At 33.3% G+C, this 26,241-nt stretch overlaps 1 long non-coding RNA gene across 1 annotated transcript in view; it reads right to left on the bottom strand.

The window, feature by feature from the left end:
* The window catches only part of LOC132520674 (uncharacterized), a 206,095-nt gene extending 180,104 nt beyond the window's left edge, over window positions 1-25,991 (bottom strand). The window contains exon 1 of the long non-coding RNA XR_009540599.1: window positions 25,916-25,991. This is a non-coding gene — a long non-coding RNA (uncharacterized LOC132520674). The remainder of the gene's footprint in view (window positions 1-25,915) is intronic.
* Between the last annotated feature and the right edge of the window lie 250 nt (window positions 25,992-26,241).

Here is a 26,241-nt window from a genome sequence, read left to right as displayed (position 1 = left end):
AACCAAACCAATCTGTTTTCTAAAGTGAAGTAAGGCTAACGATCAGAGTTTTAGCTCAGAGCACTGACCAAACATGGATAATTTCAGAAGGAGCCATGGGAGTAAATATCTACATACACCTCCACAAAGCAAAATGTTGGTAAATAGAAACAAAAAATCTACTGAAATTTAGGTAACTGGAATAGGAAGACAATTAATGGACTGTATAAACAAATTTGTATGAGGAAAATATATGTGCATAGAAAAAATTTAAAAAGGAGGTATGAAAAATTGTGTAAGCATGGTTAAGTCTCTCCATGGTGGCATTGTAAGAGGTATGCAGTTCAACTCCTGCTACCAGATTTATTACTGATACTCTTTAAGACTTAAGGATAAAAATTATTCTATCTAAATTTCTACAGAAATTTAGAGTATCTGCCCCATAGGAACGTCAAAACTGAGGCTGCTGAAGAAAAGAATGGCCATCATCAAAAAATCTACAAACAATAAATGCTGGAGAGGGTGTGGAGAAAAGGGAACTCTCCTGCATTGTTGGTAGGAATGTAAATTGATACAGCCACTATGGAGAACAGTATGGAGGTTCCTTAAAAAACTAAAAATAGAACTACCATATGACCCAGCACTCCCACTACTGGGCATATACCTTGAGAAAACCATAATTCAAAAAGAGTCATGTACCACAATGTTCATTGCAGCTCTATTTACAATAGCCAGGACACGGAAGCAACCTAAGTGTCCATCGACAGATGAATGGATAAAGAAGATGTGGCACATATATACAATGGAATATTACTAAGCCATAAAAAGAAATGATATTGAGTTATTTGTAGCAAGGTGGATGGACCTAGAGTCTGTCATACAGAGTGAGGTAAATCAGGAAGAGAAAAACAAATACCGTATGCTAACACATATATATGGAATCTAAAAAAAAAAAAAAAAAAAAAGGTTCTGATGAACCTAGGGGCAGGACAGGAATAAAGATGCAGATGTAGAGAAAGGACTTGAGGACATGGGGAGGGGGAAGGGTAAGCTTGGACGAAGTGAGACAGTGGCATGGACACATGTACACTACCAAATGTAAAATAGCTAGCTAGTGGGAAGCAGCTGCATAGCACAGGGAGATCAGCTGGGTACTTTGTGACCACCTAGAGGGGTGGGATAGGGAGGCTCAAGAGGGAGGAGATATGGGGATATATGTATATGTTCAGCTGATTCACTTTGTTGTACAGCAGAAACTAACACAACATTGTAAAGCAATTATACCCCAATAAAGATGTTAAGAAAAAAGTATGACTATCAATTGACTTGAGCACCTATGTCCAAGAATTTCTGACTGAAGACACTGTAAGTTGTGGATTAATGTATTCTTCGTCACCATTTTTTTTTCTTGAATAAACACATGGATTAAGAATCCAATATGATGAAAGCGTAAGATGTCCAATACGTGATCCATGCCTAACTCTGCAATATGCAGCAAGGCATGAAGGAAGGGGCTGGACTTGGACTTTGTGTCATTACTTTGTGACTTTGCCAGTCACAATCTCTGTTTTAGAATTTTTAAACTTTTTGTCATAGGAATTTTGGATGGGTTGATGTGAGGGTGAAGTCACATATGAAAGTGTTTGGTAAGCTGAAAATGCTTGTATAGACTATTTTGGTGATACTATTATTAATTCTCTTTCTCTAATAGTACTGGGGGGTGTGGGAAAGGGAAGGTGTGACCCTCTAGCATTTATACTTGTTTCTAATCTATTTTAACATATTTGTATGGTCGTAAAGCCCAATTTTATGCCTCCATACTCCACATATTTATAGAACAGTGTTTAGTTGAAATTTTGTTATTTATATCAAATTTATAACTTTACATCTTGAAAGCTCAAGCAACAACAACAATCACAACAGAGAAAAACCAATGATAACCACCCATCATTGAGAACTTACTCTGTGTCTAAGACGATGATAGGTACCTTTAATTCTCCTGTAATTCCCACAATGACCAATTTTATAAAGAGGAAACTAAGACACTGAGTGCTAATTAACATTGCCTGAGGGAATACAGATAGATGCTTACTTACCTTATTTCCACATTTCTTTTTGTGTGTGATTATATTCACTCTAATTCTTTATCCTATCAGACTAAAGAAGCTTGACTTTTGTAGACAAACCTAACAGTAATTCACCAAATCACTTGCTTTTTAAAAAAACTTAAGATGTGGCAAACATAAATTCCCCTGCAAATTTAGGAATACAGGTATGAGGCCAGACTAATTATTTTTCTTTTTTGACTAATTGTATGGTTCCTAAAAAATATTTTTATGCAGTATGATGCCTGGGAGTTTGATAGCCTTTTCTAGAATTTTTTTATTGTGCTAAAATAAACATAATATTATAGAATTTGACATTTTAAATAGACAGTTCAGTGGCATTAAGTATATTCACATTGTTGTGCAACCAACACCACTGCATATCTCCAGACCTTTTCCATCATCCCAAACTGAAACTCTGTAACCATTAAACAATAACTCCCCATTTCCTCATTCCTCCAGCCACTAGTAACCACTGTCTACTTTGTCTTTATTTATGTATTTGACTATCTTAGATACCTCATACAATTGGAATCATACAATATCTGTCCTTCTGTGTCTGGCTTATTTCACTTAGCATAGGAAATAAGGATCCTCCGTGCTATCGTATGTATCAGAATTTCATTCCTTTCTAAGTCTATTCCAGCATATGCATATGCACATTTTGTTTTTCCACACATTTATCAATGAACATTTGGATTGCTTCCACATTTTAGCTATTGTGAATAATGCTGCTGTGAACATAGGTAAACAAATACCTGTTCAAGTTCCTGCTTTCAATTCTTTTGAAAACATGTTGTATGCTTGTAACATATTCTTGTATCCAGAATATGTTAACCTTTTTTTTTTTTTTTTTCTACAACAGAAAAATGGTATTGCATCTTTGGGGAATAGAATTCAGTAATCCCCTGATCTTTTTATATAACATCCACTTGAATTTCATCATCCAATAAATATAGTCTAATAATTTTATTCTTTAACTGCATTAGGCAGTCCACACTGAATAGATTACACTGGCTTACATTCTTCTTGCCACTGTCTCTGCAACTTAGAACATTAATCTTTAAACTCCATGGTAATAGAAATTATTTTCATTATAAAACTGGATTTATAACTCATCTTTTCTATACATTAAAAGGTTGAAAAGATTTCAAATTCTCAAATTTTAGAGAAAGGGAATTTTCAGAAAGAAAATTAAAATACGTTATCTCTCACTTGATAGCATATATAAATCAACACCTGTTAACATCAATTAAAGTTAATAACATCTGACTCTAACTTACAATTTTAAATTTTTAAATTCTTTACATGCTTCTCTGAACAATACTTTATAAAAGCCAAAATAAATAAACTTCAGGCAATCTTAAAACCTGAGGGTCAAAATTAGGAAATATCTACTTGTATAAGCAATGACACTAGCTTTGCTCAAAAGAAAGAACTGTTTTCAATCCAAATGGATAGAAGTTATTGTCCTTTTATCCAATCACAATGCTAAAATCTTCTTATTTTTGGAGCAAAACTTTATAAATATGAATTATTTACCACATATTATTATAATTCAGCATACAACTAAGGAATATAACATACCTTATTAAATCATGTAAAATATTTATAGCATAAGAAAGACATGACAGAGAATTCAAATACGTAAAATATGATTTGCTCTAATAATTTAGAAAACAATAGGTATTTTCATGGCCTATTTTCCCCACAATAGGCTTATAATATTATTACATTTAAATTAAATATTAAATCTTTGCCCTTTTTGTCCTCACACTTTATGTATATGTGCCGCATGATATGAATTTGATGTTGAGTAAAAGTACGTTACCCAGATAAACAAACTGTGGTACATCCAGTCAATATACTATTATTCAGTGCTAAACAGAAATGAGCTATGAAGCCATAAAATATATATATATATATTTCTCTGTGTAAGAGGCCCATCTGAAAAGGTTGCATACTGTATGACTCCAACTACATATATGACATTCTGGAAAAGACAAAACTATGGCGACAAAAAAGAGATCAATGATTTCCAAGGAGTTAAGGTGGAGTACTGAGGACTTTTAGGATAGTGAAATGATTCTGTATGATACTATAATGGTGGATTCAGGTCATTATACATTTGTCCAAACCTAGAGAATGCACGGCACCAAGAGTAAACACTAATATAAACTATGGGCTTTGTCTTATAATGATGTGGCAATGGAGGCACAACAGCAAATGTACCATTCTGATGTGGGAATGGAAAATGGGGGGGCTATGCATGTGTGAGGGTCGGGGGCATATGGGAACTTTCTATACCTTCCTCTCAATTTTTCTGTGAACCTAAAACTGCTCTAAAAAATAAATGCATTACCTTCCATTCTAGGCTTGGCTCCAGGTAATACAAAAAGGCAAAAGTAAATAATCCCAATACTTCTTTATCTAGAGCAATTCTTTCCTTTTACCATACTCAACTGGATTTCCTTACAGAATAATTCACGAATTTATTTTATCCTTGGATGAAACCTCAAGATAACACCTTTCACAGATTTATATCAGGCTTCTTTTACGGAAATTTCAAAATTCTCTTTTTATTGAATTAAACTTTTTAGGGTGTGAATATATTCAGGTGTCCATAAATGTACTCTCTGACACTTGTTGCTGATACTAACATTTATTGGCCACTGGGTGCTAGACATTATGTTACATAATTTATATATTTAGTTTTTCTGTGTTTTTTTTTTAAATTGAAGTATAGTTGATTTACAATATTGCATAGGGTTCAGGAGTACAGCATAGTAATTCAGGTGTTTTTTTTTTTGCAGATTATATTCCATTATAGGTTATTACATGATACTGAATATAATTCCTTGTGCTATACAGTAGCTCCTTATTGTTTATCCATCTATATTCAAAACAGAAACAGACTCACATATGTAGAAAACAAATTTATTGTTACCAAAGGGGGATGGGAGATTATAGGATTAATAGATACAAACTACTATACATAAAATAGTTAAGCAATATTTGGTGTTAACTGTATAAAATTGTCGGATGCTTGTTTTTTATCTATAAAAATGGCAATTTCATATGGCTCATTATGAGATTATTTTTTAGCTCATTTATTCCTTATGAGCACCATGGGGTGCTAGTATGAATGCTTTTTATTTTACAGATGGTGAATGGAGGCTTAGAGATGTGTCTCGCCCAAGGTTACATACATAGTAGGTAAGCAACAATGTCAAGAAATGAATCTGGCAATTTGACTCTTTAGGTTGTTGAATGAGCTGCTCTACTACATTGTAACAAGATAATACACAGTGAAGTATACTCTGTGGGGAACTTGCTTCATTTCTGAACTCTTCCCCTTTGAGAAACTACTCAATGGCTATCACTGCTCAAAGTATAGCCTGATCATAAACAGCAATGTGGGCATCACCTGAGGGCTGTTAGAAACGCAGAATTTCAGGCCCTACCCCCAGGCCAACAGAGTCTGAATCTGCGTTGTAACAAGATTCCCAGATGCTTTGGTATGTACCTTAAAGTTTGAGAAGAGCAAATCTCAACTGTATTCATTTTCAAGACTTAATGAGCATATGCAATTAATTTACATTTCAATAGGTAAAATGAAAATAAGTGTACAAGTAATAAAAATGCCTTGGTTCAGATCACCTCACTGCATTCAGTGAGAAATAACATTTTATGTTTAATTTTGGTTGCAAAATGAATCTTACAGATGCATGTGTCCCTACCCACCATTTTTTCTCCCCACAAACCTCTTTAACTTATTCAGTGAATAGGAGTCTATCATGTTTCAATATCCATGAGGCTGTGTCTTCCAGTTTGCTATTTTACTTCTTAGGATACAGACAAATCACAAACAGTGGCCTTCCCTTTCCTCCTAGAACTTTAGGATTTACACATGACAGGTACTATTTCTTCCCACTAGGTGGCAGCAACGGCAACTTAATAATACATTGTATAAAGCGACTGCAAGCTTGCCACACGCACAGCAGACAGTGACTCTTTGTGTTAGGGTTTCGGGCATTGCTGGGCTTAATATAGGGAGCAATGACTTAGTGACAAATTTGAGAATACTTTTCTCTATTGATGTCTATGTTTAAATTTCGTTATGTTTGTTTTTCAAGATTAAAAGCAGTCTTGTTTGCATAACTCTTACCCCAGCTATAAGAATCAGCTATTATGAATGATTTCTACAGCTAAGTGTTTGAAAATAGACAGGTGGTTGCTAAAATAAGATACTTTGTTAGCATAACTGTCAATAACTCATTTTACTCTTCTAGTTTTTAAGGAGTTTTGATCTATTTTTTTCTCTATCAAAGACTATGTGTGTATAATTTTTAAATGCAGAAATTCAAGATTTTCATGAGAAATCACATATTGGGTTGATAGATTCATATTTTACTAAGTTTTTTGCTACTGAATATTTGAAGAGCATCATATGCAAATACCATATTATGAAGTGAAACAATAACAGCAAGGAGAAAAAATGGGTTTATAGTAAAATGATAATAGGATTTTATAAATGCAATTCTATTGGCATTTTATTTAGTGTTTAAATATGACTTCTTGCATTCAGAATGTTTTCACATAAATATTTAACAATTATCTTAAGGAAAGGAAGGATTTCATTAATCAAAAGATAAAGTCCCTAATATGTATAAAATGGATAATTAATAAGAACCTGCTGTATAAAAAAATAAATAAAATTCTAAACTTCAAAAAAAAAAAAGATAAAGTCCTTTGGGGATACAATTATGCAGCCTCATTTTAGTCCTGATGCTTCAAGGAAGTAGATATACAACAGATCTTACTATTCTTCAGACTTGTCCTGTAATGATCTGTGTTAAACTGCAAGTGCTAGCCCAGTGCTTCTCTAAGTAACTGTGGTGAAGAGCCAGACAGCTAGCTGTTTTTCCCAAATAGTCATGGACAATAAAATGAGTATCTGGGAAAATTAAATTATAAAACATTAAAACATGCATATGCTATTATTTGAGTCAACAGACACAAAATACTTCTGTCAAATCTTTATAAAAATTTCTAATGCTTACTGTCAATTCTTATATGTTTTCTGATTAGTATTAGACAGTTCTGATAGGCAAAGGGCCTGCCCAGTGGCGCACTTTGCATAGAGCCCTGCTCTAGATTGCTTCCTTGCTTCCTCGCAGAGTGAAGCTGCATCTACTGGGAGTTAGTTAGGTTTTACGCAACCCCACATAGTGAAAAACAAGACTAGTCAGATATATCCTTGAAAATTCCTGAGGAAGGGGCCAGTTTGAAGATCAAACTGGGATCTCCATAAGAGTCTTACAAAGGCAGGATTTTTAATTTTTCTTTTTAAATTTGGTTCCTTTGGTCATCCAGACTACTATAGTTGGTTCCCATTTAGGTACTATGTAGTATGAAAAAAAATCTTCTATTTAAACACTGGATGTACACACGGCCCAAGATGGGCGCTCAGGATCTGATGCTTCCTGTCACAGAGGCTAATTCTTTTCTTGCAGCTGGCGCTCACTTGAGCCTTTGCCTTCTTTCTCTGTATATCCCTCTCCCACCACTACTCTGCCCTTTTTTCCCCCCAGATTGAGTACTGATGACCAAACTCTGTTCCAGGGCCAGATCTAGAGGTTAAACAATGGCAACTTATACTGTTAGCAAGAAAAGCAGAACCCTTGTCTTTGCTTGCACAATCTAACAGCTTCTAGACATCAACTGAGCTATGTATGCTTACTTGGTAGCAGGATGAAAAGACACACAAACAGCTTTCTATGGTGACTCTTTCAGAAGGTACTTTGGTGCTAGGCCAAAGGCAAATAGATCAGAACTTATGTTTTTATGTCTGAGATCTCAACTCTGTTTAGATATTGTCCTATTAACTTTCTAAAGACCAGTAATTTAATTTCAAGATCATTCCATAAAGATTTATGAAGGAATACTATGTAAATATTGATACATATATTTTGAGGGGTTTGACATATGTCACACTAACTTTTGCAACATACGTTTTATAGTTAAAATACAAAGTGAGCTCAGTGTCAACTTTTATTAGTTAATCATATGTAAGTTAGCTGAAACCAGATTGAATTTCACCATTAGACTATTTCAGATCTGGCCTTAGGTATGCAAATTTATATATCATTAAATCGGAAATGTTTACTAAAAGACATACTCCTAGCGTTAGTTTATATTTCTGAGCATTACTAATATCTTTTATGATTTTATATGTTCCATGTTTTTTTCTTCTAGTTTAATGCACAAAATGTGGACTATATTGCAATTATCCAGTTTATTTACACACCAGGATAGGTAAATATACCTAAGTTTCTAAAGTATATAAATTGGGTTGCCAGACCTAGATCAGAAAACTAAAACATTTTATCTGTACCAGCATTTCTCCATTTGGCTTATTGGCCTATTTTGTTAGTTTATTTTGTTACCATATCAAAGGTGTAGGTCTTAAAATATCACTCAGTGAGTGTTTGAAACTCAAGTTAAAATTAGCACTATTCATCATGTTTCCAGTCTAAAACAAACAAACAAACAAAGCCCACCCAAAGAACAAAACAAAAAAATTACGCACCAAAAATTTAAAAACCACACAAAACAGATTTGTGTACCCTTTGTTAAAAAGCAGTCCTCAGGAAACTAAAGAACTGATAAGTTGAAGAAGAAACAAAAATATTATTTTTGATACTATGCTTCTCTCCACATACTAAGCCTTGGATTTTAACGTGTACAGCTAATGTTATGCAGGTTGTGTATGTGTGTGTGTCATCTATATCAATTTAGGCCAAGTAGTGAAAAAAATTATACAAAACATCAATACACAGAAGACAGTCATATCTAAGAATTAACTGGTGCTCAAAAAAGTCAGCTTAGAATGAATGTACATATTTAGGTTTTCAGATGATATTTTCATAAAAGTTTAAGACTTAATTTTTAAAATGTAAATAGAAATAATGCAAGCAGGTTTATTTTAGCTGTTATTTTAAAAAATGAGGTTTTAGTTATAATTTACGAGGTAAATTCAAAATGAATATAAAGTATTGGATGTTATACATATTATTCTTAAACAATTCTGTGTGGTATAGTACACCCCAAAATCCTTTCTGTTTGATTCTAGTGAGGAATAGAGGGTCATACTTGTAAAAACATTGGAGGGAACTATCATTTTCCCTAAGGGCATCTATTATGCCTTTTGATCATGCCAGTAATGATGATGATGACAAAGAGGATGAAGATAAGAGTATTTACATAGAACTTACTGTATGCCAATATTGTTTTAAAGATTTTACAAATATTATTCTATTCTATTATGAATACGAAATACAGTGTAAATCAAACATTATGGTATTCAGATCATTCTGTTTAAAAGCACCAAGTGGATATAAGTCCACTCTTTCGAAGTACTGTAAGTGTTTAAATGATTTCCCACCCTTCGCTCAGGCTATTCTTCACAGAGCAAAGCACACTCTTAAAAATGTAAGTCAATTCACATCTCTGATCAAAACAGCTTCCCATTTGACTTAGAAGAAAACCCCAATATGCTTAACATGGCCAACAAGAGCTTACAAGACTTTGCCCCATCCCATTGGCCTCATTGGTATTGCTCAAATATGTGCTTTCTCCTTGGAGACAGTGCTCTCCAAAAACAATCCTCTTTCCTTGGGAACTTAATTCTGACTCTTCCCTCTGCCTGAGATGCTGTTTCCCAGAAAACTTATGGTAAGCGTACTCCGTCACTTTTTCAAGTCTCTCCTCAGATGCTACCAACTCAGAAAAGCCTTCCCCAACCTAAAATAGAAGATATCCTCTCCCTGACCTCCCACCCAACTTTATTTTTCTTCCCATTATTTGACACTATCAAAAACAGTATAACATTTTTTTTATTTGGTTGTTGGTTTAATGCCTGCCCCCCTTCTGCCCCATCACTACCACTAGAATGTAAAAGCTATGCTTGCCTGAACTTGTGTTCACTACTGTAACTCTACCATTTAGAAGATTACCTAGTGCATAGCAAGTGCTCAGTAAACATTGATGGATTGAATTGAATCACTCTTATCAAGTTTCTCTTCACAGTCGGCTGGGCTTAAACTGCCTGACCCACACTGTTAGCTCCAAATCTAGGCTCAGTGATGAACACACACTCACACACACAACACACCCTTACGTAGAGACTTTTAAAAACTTGTTAGTTAAGAAACTTCTTAAATGCACATTCTAGCTTTGTAATGCTGTTGTGTTAGTATTTAAATTTTGTAAAATAAAAATATCTTTTCTACACAAAATTTAAGGGGGCAAAGTCAGATGCACCTATCAGCATGGTGAGTATACTATATCAGTATAATATATAAAAATAAATAAGTATATAATAGACATAACATCAGTATAACATCAGTATCATCAGCAGATATGTAATGTATAAAAATGATGAATATATATGACATGTATTATGATATTTTATATGATATATATATAGCTTTCTGATGACCTGTGCCATTCTAAACAAAATTGCTAATTGTGTTTTATATAAGTAAAGTTATTTACTCTCAGATATTATTATGTTTTTTTAAATTTATGTTCATTTATATAAGTCCATGGCTTAATTTATGTTTGCTCTCTTCATTATGCCTAATCTTGATATAAAGAGAATCCTGAATTTAAACCACCGATGGAAGTTAGTAAAATTAGCAAATCCATCCCCTAACTCATTTCTTTCTACTGAAACATGGTTTTATATTGTGATTTTTTTTTTTTCATCAAATGTAGTGTCTGAAGAATGCAACCATTACATCATAGCAAAGCAGCATGTATTCTGCTTTGGGGATCATATATTGTTGGAGATGGATAACACCAGATCACATGTACAATAAATCAGTTCAAGAACTCATTGTTTACTGAATAACTATTCGCTTCTTAAATCTTGATATCCTGCTCTAATATAGGCCTCAAGTCATTTTCATTTGGCTATCTGTTTTGGAGTTAAAATATCAGTGAGATTTGCCATTTATGGCAGTATCTATGCCTTCTAATCTAGGGCTGTGATAGAAGGAGGACACTAAACATCCAGATTTTTATTTTCTTTAACTAAAAGTTAGTGCACCATAATATGGAATATTACATATATTAACTTAAAGGGACACCTTTGAAAAAACAAGCTAAAGAGCAATGTTCTTGGTAGTTTGTTTATAAAAACAAACAATAAAAGAAAAAATAAACCTTTCTGATAAAAAAGACATAAAAATGTGCATCTGTGCTTTCTGAGCGTGGGGAAGCTCACAGGAGTGAGGTAGAGGAACACACACCAGCTTTGGCATTGGCTACCCCAGGGACAGGAGGGAGACCGAGAAGTGGAAAGGGTTAGCAACTTTCTCTTACATGAATCTGTTTTGAGTTTTACTACATATTGCTTTTACAATTATCTATCTGTATAATTATATAGATTTAAATATTTATATATACTTACATAATTTACTTATATATACTTATATAATTTATTTAAATCAATTATATATTATTATATACTTACATAATATATAATTACATACCTGTAAATATATGATGATATATTATTATATATCTCTATGCGTGTGTATTTGTATGTGAATACACACATATATGTATATTTTAATTCACAAGTCGTTTTTAATTTAACATTATTTTCCTGTGTTTTATTCCTGAGGCTGTCTTTATTCAGTATTTTTTTGTATCAGCTATCTTTGGGTAGTAAATGTTATAAGCAAAAAAGTATATCTTAATGTCAGGAGAGGAAGTAAATCTGTTGCATTAAAATAGCACTTCATTAAAGTATTGGTTGATAATTTTTCCAGAACAGAAATTTTTATTTATTCTAATGAATCATGAGAAAAGGCAAAATAATTCCTCCAGTCCATTGCATATGATGTATGTCCATTTCAGAAGAAAATATGTGGCTGATCAAAATAGTTTATTAAAATATGAAACATTAAGATTCATAGCTTGAAACAGCAATGGTAATATATAAATATTAGATGTAAGTGTATTACTAACAAGGCTCATGTAATTCAATAAAACAAAGAAAGCGTTCTTATCATACCTATTTCATTTGGTTTAATAAGTAGATCTGTCTGACAAAAGTTTAAATCCAGCATAAACATTACTTTCAGTACAGAAAAAAAAAAAAAAAAAAACACAGAATATATTATTGTTACTGTCAAAATACTGAGTTCATAAGTATTTGCACCAAAAGGAAAAACTGTTTAAGGGAAAAAAGAATATTGAATTAGAAGGGAAATACTTTTGTTGACTTTTCTCAAAAACAGGACTGCACTGAAACTTGCCAAATCCAAAAATTACTGACCAGCAGAGTTTAGTTAAAAAATATTTTGGCTTCACAGAAAAATATACTTTAAGGTCTAGGGGTTCTTGTCACATTCTATGCCCTACACTAGTGTACAAAATTAGAAGGAAAAAAATCATCACATATGGTATGATATGTTATAGTACAATATTAAAATGATATGTCTTTCAACTTACTGTTATTTCTGAGTCATCCCTTTACAATGGCATTTTAATGATCAATAACCTGAAAGGAAAATGAATAAAGGAGGATATGGTCATCATTAAAACTTCCCATGAACTTTGCTAAGATAGCACAATTTAAATGTTCTCACCAAAAAATAAATAAATAAATATGAGATAAATATGTGAGAAGATGGATGTGTTTATCAACTAGATGGGGAAATCCTACAGTGTATACACATATCAAATCATCATGATGTATATCTTAAATATCTTATAATTTTATGTCAATTATACCTCAACAAAACTGAAATTTAAAAAATTTCCCTGAACTAACATACGAAGTGTTCAATTTACACTTATTTAAAAAAATCTTAAAGCCAAAATGTCTTTTTATAAATGGGAGTTTAAAAAATTTAAATATTGCAGTTTACATGCTGTCAACTGGAACCACCTTCCCTATAGAAAAGTAGTCATCCTCTTGGATTCCATAAAAATTACTGCACAATAACAATATCAATAATATCAATAAAGTACATTGCTAGGAATAATCAATCCAATTCATTGTAGGTCTGCTTAAATGCATGTCTTCCTAGGTACTAGTTTGTGAATGTCTTTACATATTTCAATACAGAAACTATAACATTCAATAGTGTGCAGTCAAAGTGTGCTTTAGCTCATCTGGATATACCCACAATGTTAAATAATGTTTAAACATTAATCATTAAAATGTTTTTTATTAAATAAATAAATAAATAAATTTGGAAATGTACAACTTCCAAACATCAAAATTCACAGGGATTAAAGTTAGCAAAAATATTAAACAGGTCCAGCCAAAGTTAAGTTTACATAAATTGACTTTGAAGTCAAATTGTGCTCTTGCTATTTTTATTGTTATAGTTGTTTCCAAAATACCACAAATATTTTAGAGACAAAAGATTGTCATATGGGTGAACCTGCAAAACACCACCAATTAACTTGTTTAATATTTCTAATTCTATACTAAAAATGTTTTTTTGAATCACAGGGGTTATTAGTAGAATGCTACATTTTAAATACAGTTTTATTTTTAAATGTTAATATTAAAATATATCATCAAAAATAAGTCTAATGTCTAAAAGTTTAATATTTAAAACTATTCTAAGTTTTTTAGAAGTGTTTTAAAATAAGTCATTTTATATGTTCTATTTACAATTAATTTTCTTACCAATATTATTTGCTGTCCTAGGCATCCAGAAATTATTTATCCATAGCAGTAACTAAAATAATTTGAAATGAGCTGAAGATTTTGGAAAACATATGCTTACATAAGATAAGGTTTTACAGGCTATATTTCAACTCTGTGAGAATCTACAGTATTAACATGATTGATGGGCTAGTCCAGTTTTTCAAACAGCAGAATATTCATGTAGGCTGTAGAAAGAATGCTTTCCACCTTTGACCTAGTTCATTCATAGTTGGCAAAATATTTGGAAACTAAAACATTAAGGAGGCTAGTCTCCTTTCCAGACCATGAGCATGCAGAAAGAAGGCAGCAGAATCTAAATTTATAACCCAATATTTCAAGATTTTCATATTAAGTCAATGTAGTCTATTTTTTGTTTAAAAAACTCTACACAATATGTAAACAGTTTAATTATATATTTTTCATTTAAATAACTACAAATAATTCTTAATCTGTTTGGAACCAAGATGAATAACAAAAATATTGGCAAAGTCTAACGTAAACTATTAAAAATCATGTACTAATAGATTTACATTTGTTAAGTAAAATACTGTACGCTTCTGGTCAGTTTTATGTTTTTTGTACTCTTAGTAGAACATGGGGGGAAAAACTAAAATCCATAATTAATTCTATTGGTGCCTGTAATTTACTTTAAAATGCTCCAGTAAGTATGGTATGAAGTACGTTAGTTTGCCTTTAATTTACAAACTAGAAAAATTAGTTAAGATTTGAAGAATTCTAGTTAGGGAATCACTCTCAAGTTGGTTAAGATTTAAAGTGTCCAATCTATAGTTTGCACTCCAGGGGTAACTGTGACAAATGCTTGGAATTTCCAAATATTGCTCTGTGAAATTATACGTGGGGGGTTGGTGATTTACGGAAAGTTTTGACAATTTTTCACTGGTGACACAATGGTGATCAAGATGTATGACTGGCTAGAACTGGGTAATCATCTCCTCATTGTGAGCAAAGTATAAAAGTGCCAGTATAAGGCCAAGAGGCTAAAATCTTTGACACCCTAGATTTAGGATCCTATTGAATTTGTTACCCATCCCTTAACTTAGAAGGTGACTCCTTCACCTGGTACTACTACAAGGCTCATTCTCCTGACACCAGAAGATGTTGTGTCATGCATCAGCGAACTTTTCCTACTGTGTGCTGGATGACATGCTGAAAAGGACAAGGGGAAACCACCCCCAGATTATTGGAACGGGCTGTTTGATGGATTTTGTACCTGACTGTTAATAAAAATGTGTACATTTGCAGAAATTGGTTTGTAACTTACTTTGGTTTTTGTTTGTTTTTTAAATAAACTCTCTGGTATCATAGTTATAAGAGAAGAGATGTATACTGGCAAAAATCCCTGACGGTTGTTGAAGAATAAATTAGCTTAAGTCAATTCACAATATCAGCCTATTGAATGGGAGATAACTCATGCCCAAGTAACTCAGTTCTGCTAGAGAAAGTAGATTGTGCTGCAGTAATCAATCCCCATCCTAGTGGCTTAAAATTGCAAAGTTGCATTTCCCATTCACACTGTGTTATTGCAGGTTAGCAGATGAGCTTCTGCTAATTGTAGTAACTCAGGTAAGTAGGATAACAGGGCAGCCTCCATCTCAAGTACAGGGAAAGATACGAGAAGGATAAAGGAACACTGGCTATTAAATATTCTGGCACTAAGTATAATACTTATTGGCCTCTACTCCTTTTCTGTGCACACTTAAATCACAAGGGGTTTAGGAAATACAATACAATTCTGTTATGTGCCCAGAACAAGGGAGGATCAGAAATATTTAACAACCCTTTAAAATTACCACAGCAATTCAATATCTACCATTGAAACCAAGTTTTTGTCTGAATAGTATATCCTAAAGCTGCAGTATATCCTAAAATTACACTTTTTGAAAGAAAAAAGAAGGAATGATTAAATTTAGTTTTGCTATTAAGTTGCTTAACTAATGATTTAATCTTTATGATTGAAATCAATTCTATTCTAATCTAAGCAACCTAGAATATGAGTGGGCAGGTTTAACTATACAAATATAAAAAAATCATTAAAAAAAAATTTTGCAGTGAGAGAGTCTAAAAAAAGATTAAAAAGATACTATACTTTTATTTACACACTATAGCAGGAGTGGCTAAATCTTCACCTGCATGCTAATAACAATGCAGATTCCTAGGCCGCTGGACTAACATGACTTAGTATTTGAGTGCAGGATTCTACATTTTAAAATAGACCCATTTAATTCTGATGCAGGCAGTTCTGAGTCCTGGAACCAGATTTTGAGAAGTGATGACTATAGTTGATCAGTTCTAAGAAGCAAGAAGCATAAGTATGAAATTGAATTGGGAAAAAAAGCAAATAGGGCTTCAATCAATTCATAGCAAATTTTACTTAGTTGCTGACATTATAGTATAAAACAAATGTATCAAGAGAACATCTGACTCAGCAGTCTCAACAAGATGCAATAGCTATGTAATGACATGGCTTTTCTACTCTGCATGAAAACCTTGAAAAACTGATATGCAAATAGTCCCCATTTAGATTATGAAGAATGGGGGGATACCATTCTCTTTACAGATAATACTCAAATTGATATCTTTAATCCAGATTCCTTTCCTGAGTGTCAGACTCAAATATCCAACTTTCTACAAGACACCTCCATTTGGATGGACCTAATAAACATCTCAATCTTTATGTGCGCAAAACCAAATTATTCACACTCACTCCCAAAACTGTTCTTCTTGAAGCCATTTCCATTTCAATCCATGGCAGCTATACTTTTGATTACTTAGGTTAAAAACCCAGAAGGCACCCTTGGTGCATCATTTTCTCAACCATTTTCTCAATCATTCAGCAAAGCTGTTTGTCAGTGCTTCCTTTGAAGATTGCTTCCAGAACCTGCCCACTTCCTATGTCTTCCTTCACTACCACCCTGGTCTAAGCCACCATCATCTCTCACTGGGACTGCTGCAATGATCTTCAAATGGCTCCTCAGAGACGTGCTGGTAAATGTTTCTCAACAGCTTTATTTATAAACAACAAATACGTAGTTATAATGTTATAAAAGAAAGGGAAAGAAAGAAGGAAGGAGAGAAAGAAAGAAAACAATGAAGGAGGGAAGGACAGATGAAGGAAGGAAAGAAGAAAAGCAAGCAAGGAAGAAAGGAAGGAGGAGAAAGAAGAGAAAGAGGAAGGAAAGCAGACACGAAAGTAAGCAGGGAAGAAATGAAGAAGAAGGAAGAGAAAAGTAGCAGGAAGAGGAAGAAAAGAGGGAGGAAAGAAAGAGGGAGGGAGGAAGGGAGGGAGGGAGGGAGGAAGGAAAAAAAGGAAGAGTGAGAGAGAGACAAAAAAACACTTTCACTTCTCACTGCTTGGAACCCTTTTTGCCTACATGTGTTCTTGTCTCGCTCCCTTACTTCCTTCCGGTCGTTGAATAAGTAGCACCTAATCGGGACCCTGCCCTGAGTATCTGTGTAACACAGAATGGCATAACAACTTTTCCTGTTTAATCCTTCAGCTTGCTCTATTCTTTGTAGCACATTCTTCTTTTTAAACACCTGATATTTATACACAAATATAGATATTATTATCAATATTTATTACTGTCTGTCTCCTTAAGGACATACACATTGGTTCAGATTCTATGTTCCTATCACCAGTTCATATCACACTGTCATGTCACATAATGAACTAATAAAATCTTATTGACTCAAGAGACATACAATATATAAGTAAATACAAGAAGAAAGTAAGTTAAGGTAATGAAAAGTGCCATAAAGCAAATCAAGGAGGATGATGAGTGACCCCATGGGGGGTGCTGTGGCCAGTCAGTGGTGGATATATCAAGAGGTGATATAAAAACTAAGGTCATAATAATAATGCAATTAGTATAGTCTGCACATAAATAAAAACTCATTACAGGATAAAAGAGAAAGAGCAGCTTTGTGGATGATTTTAGGGTTTTAAAAAAGAACAGGTAAAACAAGTCAATTGTTAGATGTGTTCTCAAAAAGCGCAGAGTGAGTCCTAAAACGATGGAGTAAAAAGATGGTATTTCATTTAAAGGAGGAAGAAAGGATCACTTCCTCCAATACCTCAACCCAAAGAGGGATAGGAAGGAACAGAAAAAATTCAAGGGGGAATGCTTATATTTGTACAGAGCTTTATACTTTCAAAGTTTATGTTTTCAAGTTTATTTACCATATTTATCTCTCACCATGACCTCCGAAAATAAGCGGAGTTTATTATTTCAATCATTAAGAAAAAGAGCCTAAGACTCACAGAAGTGAATTCCTTCTCTAAGGTCAACAGACTAGCAAGTTAGTGAACAGGGCTTACCTAGCAGCCAGGTGTCCTCACACAGTCCATTACACCATGCCCATGATGCCATGCTGGTCTGCTGAAAACTCGCAAAAGATTACCAGGAGGTTGCCAATCTGCTCTATATGAACTGAGTTCATACAGTTGATTTGTGTTTAAATTCCACACACTGAATTAAAGGTTGACTTCGAATGAGTGGCAGGAAAGCCAACAGTAACATTAACTTTCAAAGATTCCTTAACAACCCCCAAACCATTTCAGACTCTGGTAGCTGTCGTTCAAGGCCATCACAGTGTGAGTTCTATGAGAATTTCCAGCTTTACCTCATACATACCTAAACAAATATTTTAAGATCTTTTTACCCTTGCCAGATTATTTAAGTCATTCAACATGAACAATAGCAAAGAGGGAGAAGGTACGATTTGCTCCATCTTTAATATCTACCCTCTTCTATCTCTCATTTCTTTCTGTCACAATTTAGCCATCTTTAAGAAGACTTTGCAAAGCCCTCAAGCCAGCTCTGATTTTTCTCCTTTCACATAGCATTCTTCAAAGTCTGATGACACTAGTAACATTCTGTCTTGTAATATAGTTATTTAAGGAATTATTAAATATTCCATTCCCCAAGTAGAATACAAATGATTTGATAAGGGACTGTCCCTTCTGTAAATTCTTCAATTTTATATTCCTTTTGCAGAGAATCTGCCACATAGTGGAGAATTAACAAATATTTGTGGACCTGGATAAAATTTATTCAAAGAGAAAAAAAAATAACCTTCAGATTAATGATCCCAGCACTCTATTGAAGGGACAAAGAAAGATAAGAGAAAAATAAACCATAGACTGAAATCAGTAAAAAAAATTATTTGAGAGAATGAAGAAAAGTAGAAGTGGAAGGAGTCAATTGTTATGTTCAGAGGCTGGCACAATGCACGGTACACAGTAGCTACTCAATAAATATCTGTTGGATTAATACATGACTAAATGAACAAAAAGAGAAGAATATATGAGAACAAGGAAGTATTAGAAGATAACCTTAAAACTAGGTCCATCGTTTCAATCCAAATGGGCAGACAACAACAGAAATTAGGTCATTTGTTTACAGTATAATATTCAAAGGATAAGAGGAAATATCTGTCTGTATTACCTCTTCCTGTGCTCTTTTGTTATAAAGCACTCTTTAAATTAATTTAATTTGAACCACAGAACAAGTCCATGAAAAGGCAGGAGAAACAAGATTCCACCAATTTTATAAATAAGGAACAAGATCAAAAGGATTAAGTATCTAGGTTAAGATCAGAATCAGGGTCAAAGTCAAAGCTTGAAGTCCTTTTTAGGAGTTCTCTAACTCCTTGACACTGTGTTCCACAGGCCAGCAGCATTGTCACCCTTGGGGTCTTATTAGAAATGCAAAATCTCAGACTCCATTCCAGACACCTGAATCAGAATCTGAATATTAACAATATCCCCTGGTGATTTGAAGTAATCTTAAAGTTAACAGCTTACCTGATACAAAATTGAATATAGATCTGTATGCCTTCATAGATATAAATATAGGTATATATATATAGCATAATATAGGAGATATATACATAAATATATAGCAACAGAATCATCATATAGAAATGTTACCCTTGGAGAGAAACAAATTACTATTATTAATTATTATAAATAATACTCAGTATTATAATAAATATAAATTAGGAACATAGTTTAGGTTCATGAACATGGCCCTTAAAGAAAAACATATATTTAAAGAAAGTCTCTTTTTAATTAACACAAATCTGAGCAGTCTGTTGGGCATATTAGGGATTCTATCATGTCTTTGAGAAAAAAAAATACCAAAGGGAACACAAAGTAATATAGCAAGCACAATAGTTGGCAGCCATCTGTAAAAACAAGGTATTGAAAGATGCCTGTTTCAACACATGCTAACATCTGGGGGTTAACACATACACACACATACAATAGCTAAGTAGAATGGTTTTGATGTTCAATGAAAATATGAAGTCTGTGACATGCTAATTAAGGGAAATTGCTTTTGGTGATCTTATGTTAGTAATAACAAACACTACTTTTTGGAAAGCAAGGCAGTAATGGAGCCTAAACACGGCTTATAATAAACACATGTACCCCTCATGCCTCAGATCAAAGAATGGACAAGAGCAGGAAGTTCATCTCCCCTTTCAGAAGGGCGAGAGGTTATTTTATTTTGCATTTTTAAGATAGAGACAAATCATTTTTTAAAAAGTGATTGAAAGTTCAGAGCTGAGTTTTATACTCAATTACTACAGCTTTGGAGTGTGAAGATTCCTGCATGTATTTTTATTTTATTTTACTACTTCATTTTATTTTATTATTATTTTTTTAACATCTTTATCAGAGTATAATTGCTTTACAATGGTGTGTCAGTTTCTGCTTTATAACAAAGTAAATCAGTTATACATATACATATGTCCCCATATCTCTTCCCTCTTGCATCTCCCTCCCTCCCACCCTCCCTATCCCACCTCTCTAGGTGGTCACAAAGCACCGAGCTGATCTCCCTGTGCTACTTGCATGTGTTTTAAAAGGTTCCCATTGCCATCTATTTTTCTTTTTTTGCCTCAGCAAAAATATAAAGGGAACAGAAGGAAAGAGAACGTGAGTGGATAAAAAGGAGGGAAAGGTGGGAAGTGAAGATGTTCCAGAAAGAAGGAAAAAACTTACAAAAGGGAGGAGAGTTGAGCTAGGTCCGGAAAGATGAATTAAATTCTATAGATAGAAATTTTTAAAAAACAACTTTTTTGTTATAAAAAAGCAAGACAGCTTCTTAAAAAACATATAAAAGGACAAGTTTTCCTTCTAAAATTAAAAGATAATAGTGCTTATAACTTTATAGATAGTGCTAATAAATTATCTATCAAAAATCAAAAGTATTTTCATTAAATACCTTATATTAAATAAGTCACTTGGAAACCTTTCATGTGTAAATATTTTGCATTAATATGTTTTCACAATTGTGAAGTATATTTGAAGGAGAAAAGAGTTCCATATTATGTGGCATAGGGAAGAGAATTTTCCAATGCTAAAATTGTGTATTATGTCCAATATGGTTGATACGATAACAAAGTAAAACCTTTGAGAACTTTCGATTAGCTTTCGATTTCTCAGAAGCATGATATTAGTATGTTCAAATGATTTTTTTCAACTACAAGAAATATCTTATTCAATGAGTATTCAACACATATTTCTTTTCATATACACACACACACACACACAATATTGTCTAAGTTGAATGTCTGATATCTTATGATAATGATGTTTATCTTATGATAATGGCAGAATATTCTCTGAGCATCTTGACTTTGTGTATACTACTTCCTAGTTTTTATAAATAGAATGTACAGCTAGTTACTGTAATTTATCTGTTTCCACTTACTCTTTACTTGGTTATATATTAAGAATCATGTCCTGGCAATCTTGAGTGTACTGTTTATAATTATATTTGTGAATATGAAGCTCTCTGTGACACATATTATGTGATGAGAGTAGAATATAGAAAGTCTATGAGATGCTGGGATTAAGTTCGTAGAATTCTTGGCATTCATGATATAGATGCATGTTAGATCTAAAGTAGACAGAGTTATATTCAGATGGTTTTCCCTCATGATACCAGCACATTTTAGTTGCTTTCTTTTCATACTTGATTGTGGGCTCCAGAGGGGCAGAGACCATGTATTAATCATGTTTGGATTTCCAATGAATAGCATAATACGTGGCCCCAAAATAGACACTCAGATTAATTAACTAATTTGAGAGCCATATAAGCTGAAGTGCATAGTGTTTTGGGTGCATGTGATTGGAAAGGTAAATTAGAACCATACTATAAATCATCCTACTTATTGTCACAAAGTAGATCCCAGAAACCCTTCAAAACCTGTTACCGTAGAACCCATTCTTCAAGCAATAAAGCCAAAGACTAATCAATTTATGATTCTAAGTCATATATTATTTAACCAAATATCTATACTTGTAATCCACCCAATATTTAAAGATTTCAGCTATAACCTACTCACAGTAATTTAACAGGTAAAATATCAAATGGGAACTAAGTGGCTTGTCTGTCAAAAACGTGTATTTCAATATCTCTACTCATAGATTTTGCATTTTTGTTTCCTCCTAATAATCTCACTCAAGAGATCAAGTGGGTTAATACGACTGATAAAATGCCTGAAATTAAATGATATTCAATACAAAAGTATAAATTACTTCATGATACCTTGTCTCAGTTTTATAAAAATTGGATGATAATGAAGCAAGTCTAAGAGACACATTTAAAAACTGTCTGGCAATTTTCAGAAATTTGTTGTCAGGCACTCAGAAATGATTAGACAATTATATATCAGACTATATAAATATTTTGTTAGAAAAAGTATAAAGGAATATATACATAGATGTTTACTCAGCTAAATTAGAGAAGCAGACAGATAAACTATACTACTTCCTGATATAAAAACTTTAAAGAAAAAATGGAGTGTCTATTATTTTCCATGGCTGCCTATCTCTTTTATGTCTAGTCTTCATAATTGATTTAAAAAGTTTTGTATTTTAGACAGGTTGATAAATAGAAAACTTCTGAACCTATTGACCTGTTAGTGGTCATAACTTACCTACAGAGATGGAGTGAGAGAAGAAATTAGATAATGGTGTGCCAGTAAATGTTTAACAACCAGTTCTGAAAAAAAGGAAAAAAAGGCTCTGATCTGATGATTTCTATGATGCAAATACTTCTGCCATAGCTGATTTCAAGCAAGAAAATGATGTCTCTTAAAAACGGAATTTAGGAAGAGATAGTTAACAATTGGCTCATCCAAGCTGGTTTTAGCCAGCTTTGGCATATCTTTGAAATTAGGTCATATTACGTTAATAACTATTTTATGAACAAAGTTGATTAAATAACTTTGGAAAGTAGTGTCAAGTATACGCTCCTCTTACGGATACACTATATACTTCGTTTTCTGAATGCCCTGAGAAGTATTTTATATGAGAAATCTATTTAACATCGTTTAATATGGTACCCCTCTCATATCTATTTGACTTCTGGATTTTTGTTTGTCCCAGAACATCTAGTAACATCTTTCAGAATAGTAGTGTTTCATAGAATCCCATTAGGGAAATGTGGCTCTGGTTACACACTTCAAGTCTCACTGGACATATAGTAGGCATTCAGTAATCTCAGATTATTGACAAAAAGTACTTATTTGTATAGAAAGGTCATAAGAAAAAGGTAAAAAAAAAACCATACACACGTAAGTAGAGAAGTTTCTGTTCCTCATTTCATGAGATTGAATTATACTTAGGTAATTGATTCTTCAGTGCAATTACAGGTTTATTCATTTATTAGAGAGATATTTTGTTGAGCATCTACTATGTTCAAAGCACTGAAAATTTCAGTCCTTTTATTTCACTTACATGAGTAAGTCTCCGTTAGGCAAGGCCAATTTTAGTCCTTCTTTTTTTGATTTTGTAGTGGGGAGGGCAGCGTATACTAATTATTCTAACGTTTAATTCTAGGGAATGTTTAAATCTAATATGCCTTTTTCTATAAGTGGAGTTTTTGTTGCAAACTACATGTAGTATGGACATATGTAATATGGACTCAGATATTTAATACTCAGATATAGAGAATCTTTCTTAAGGAAAGAAGCTGTCCTTTTTCCCCATAAGTACTCAATATTAAATGTCTATCTGCATATTTATGTGTTAAAGTAATAGCATTTTAATAACTATCCATCTGAGTTTATGAGAATATCTCCAAGTGTTTAACATATATCCACATTTGGCAAGTTAGTGTAATTTATGTACACACATAAATATTCATAAAATTGAGTATGTTTTGAAAAACAAAAGAGCAAGACTAATGGTTCAATGTTAACTGAAAAACAAACCAAAAAACCCCCCAAGAATCCAGCTATTTTGCAACAGATTCCATGCAATAGCCTCTCTTTCCTTTAACCACAACCCACAAATTATCATGCAATACGTAAACCTTTGTGCATTTGCTTTTTTGTTGTTTTCCTTTGGAGAACTGAGAGGTAGATTTTCCACAGAAGAAATAGCTGGCACTTGACCTTTGGCAGCAGGTATGATCTGTTGTTTCATCAAAGAAACTCTGATGGTGAATTATCTTAGCAGTATGTAAATTATTTAAAGAAACTACAACATGACTGCTTAAGATAATGTGTTCACTGTTTTTAATAGTGTATGGATTTTTATATACTAAAATAGTAACACTTCAGTAGTTCATTTTTTACCCTATATGAGTTCCTCACCATGCAAGCACAGAAATTAATGTATCTCATCACATTGAAAGAAACAAAACCACATGCATACCTTTAGTCGTGAACCTAGCTTAAAACACACCATCAGTACGGAGGAACACATCAGAAAATTACCGTCTGATTTCTCAGTTGGGAGCACAAAATTGTTGCTATCATGATCACCAACACTTAATTGCTTTCACAAAGCTACAAGGTAATTTTCTTTCAAGGTAAGTATTTGAAATGAATATCTGCGTACAACAAGACCATATGGTGCTCATTTATAATAACATACATAACTTCTGAAAAATAAATGTAATGAAAGTTGTTTTATACCTTGCCCTTTGGAACCTTCTTTCCTTTTTTATTCCCTAATTTTAAAAACACACTTGCAAACAAAAATTGTTCCGAGGATAAACCGCATGGGACATCTAGAGTTAATTGTACATCACTGGAAGAAAACCAAATATGAGCTCTTCTAATATTCAGTTATGGCACATTGTTACAGGAATGTTTTATCTATGTTAATTATTCATATGTCTGCATTTTTCATAGTTATTATAGTAGACTGATCCTTAATATTACAGAATATGCTGCATTTTATATTTGTCAAATTTTTATTCAAATAGCATTAGCTGCTAGTGTATCATATCACAAAATTCAACTTTAACAACTAACCATCTCACAGGAAAAGAAAAAAAAATCTATAGACTCATCGATGTATCAAGCAATGAATAAAATATAAATGCATGAATTAGAAATAGAACTACTATCAAAGGCTCATGATTTTGACATAGATTTGAATTCACTATATTTATAAAGGCAGAGGAAACTCCACACTTTCTTAGCTTTCACTGCCACACCGAGGAAGTTTCTCACCAAACCTCCTACCTTTCCTCACGAGGTCTAACCACAGAAATGAACGTAAACATGGGAAGATCCAGGGCAGGAAATCAAAGAGAATCAGAACAGAGAAAGATATTCACAAGATCATATATTCTACCTTATAGTCCAGCAAAAAAATGGAAATATTTTTAAATGATATCCATCATAAAGTTATTTTAACAATAGGCTGTATGGTCCTGCCATGGTGTGGGAGGTATTATCTTGACCCTTGACCTCTACTTACATAAGAGCCTGAGAAATGAAAATCATGTTTATCATCACTGTTTGTTTTATACAAATTTATTGTCTTTACTTAAACTGGCATAAGAAAAAAAATTCTATTTTGAAATAGCCCAAGTCTGGTTCTTAATAGTCATGTGACTTTTTTTTTTCTGCCAGCCATGTGCTCCGTATCATTTTACTCTGAAATAACTATGCGGATTTCAGCTCAACCTGCCTTTGCTTATAATGCATGACATACCCTGTGAGGGAGCCTGAGAACAGACTCCCTTGAAAAGCAAGGTTCTCATAGTTGGCCTGTAACCATGGAAGCAGATGCCGTTTTTTTCTTACCCCTGCTTACCTCTTTGCAGCCTCGAGCTGCTCCCTATTGTTAAAAGGGGTACGCCTTGATTTTTCTTCATCATGACCGAACTTGCCTCTTCTTCAAAGGGCATGATGCTGCAGGTCATTGGTCTAGACTGTTTGCACGGTCCAGAGAACAGCCTTGATGTAACCCTTGCTCCGTCTGAGCCACGCCACCAGCCGTGCATCTGTAGACTGTAGGGGGACATTGGAGATCTGTATTTCAAAAGAAGTCTGTCTGATTTTGCCATTGTGCCTTTTCACTCATCGATCGAATGAATATCGAACCTTCTGTCGTTGCATGTGTGAAATAGATAGCTTAGC

The sequence above is a fragment of the Lagenorhynchus albirostris genome, chromosome 5 (assembly GCF_949774975.1).
Source record: "Lagenorhynchus albirostris chromosome 5, mLagAlb1.1, whole genome shotgun sequence".
Taxonomy (NCBI): Eukaryota; Metazoa; Chordata; class Mammalia; order Artiodactyla; family Delphinidae; genus Lagenorhynchus; species Lagenorhynchus albirostris.
This window is presented reverse-complemented; position numbering and strand designations above follow the sequence as displayed.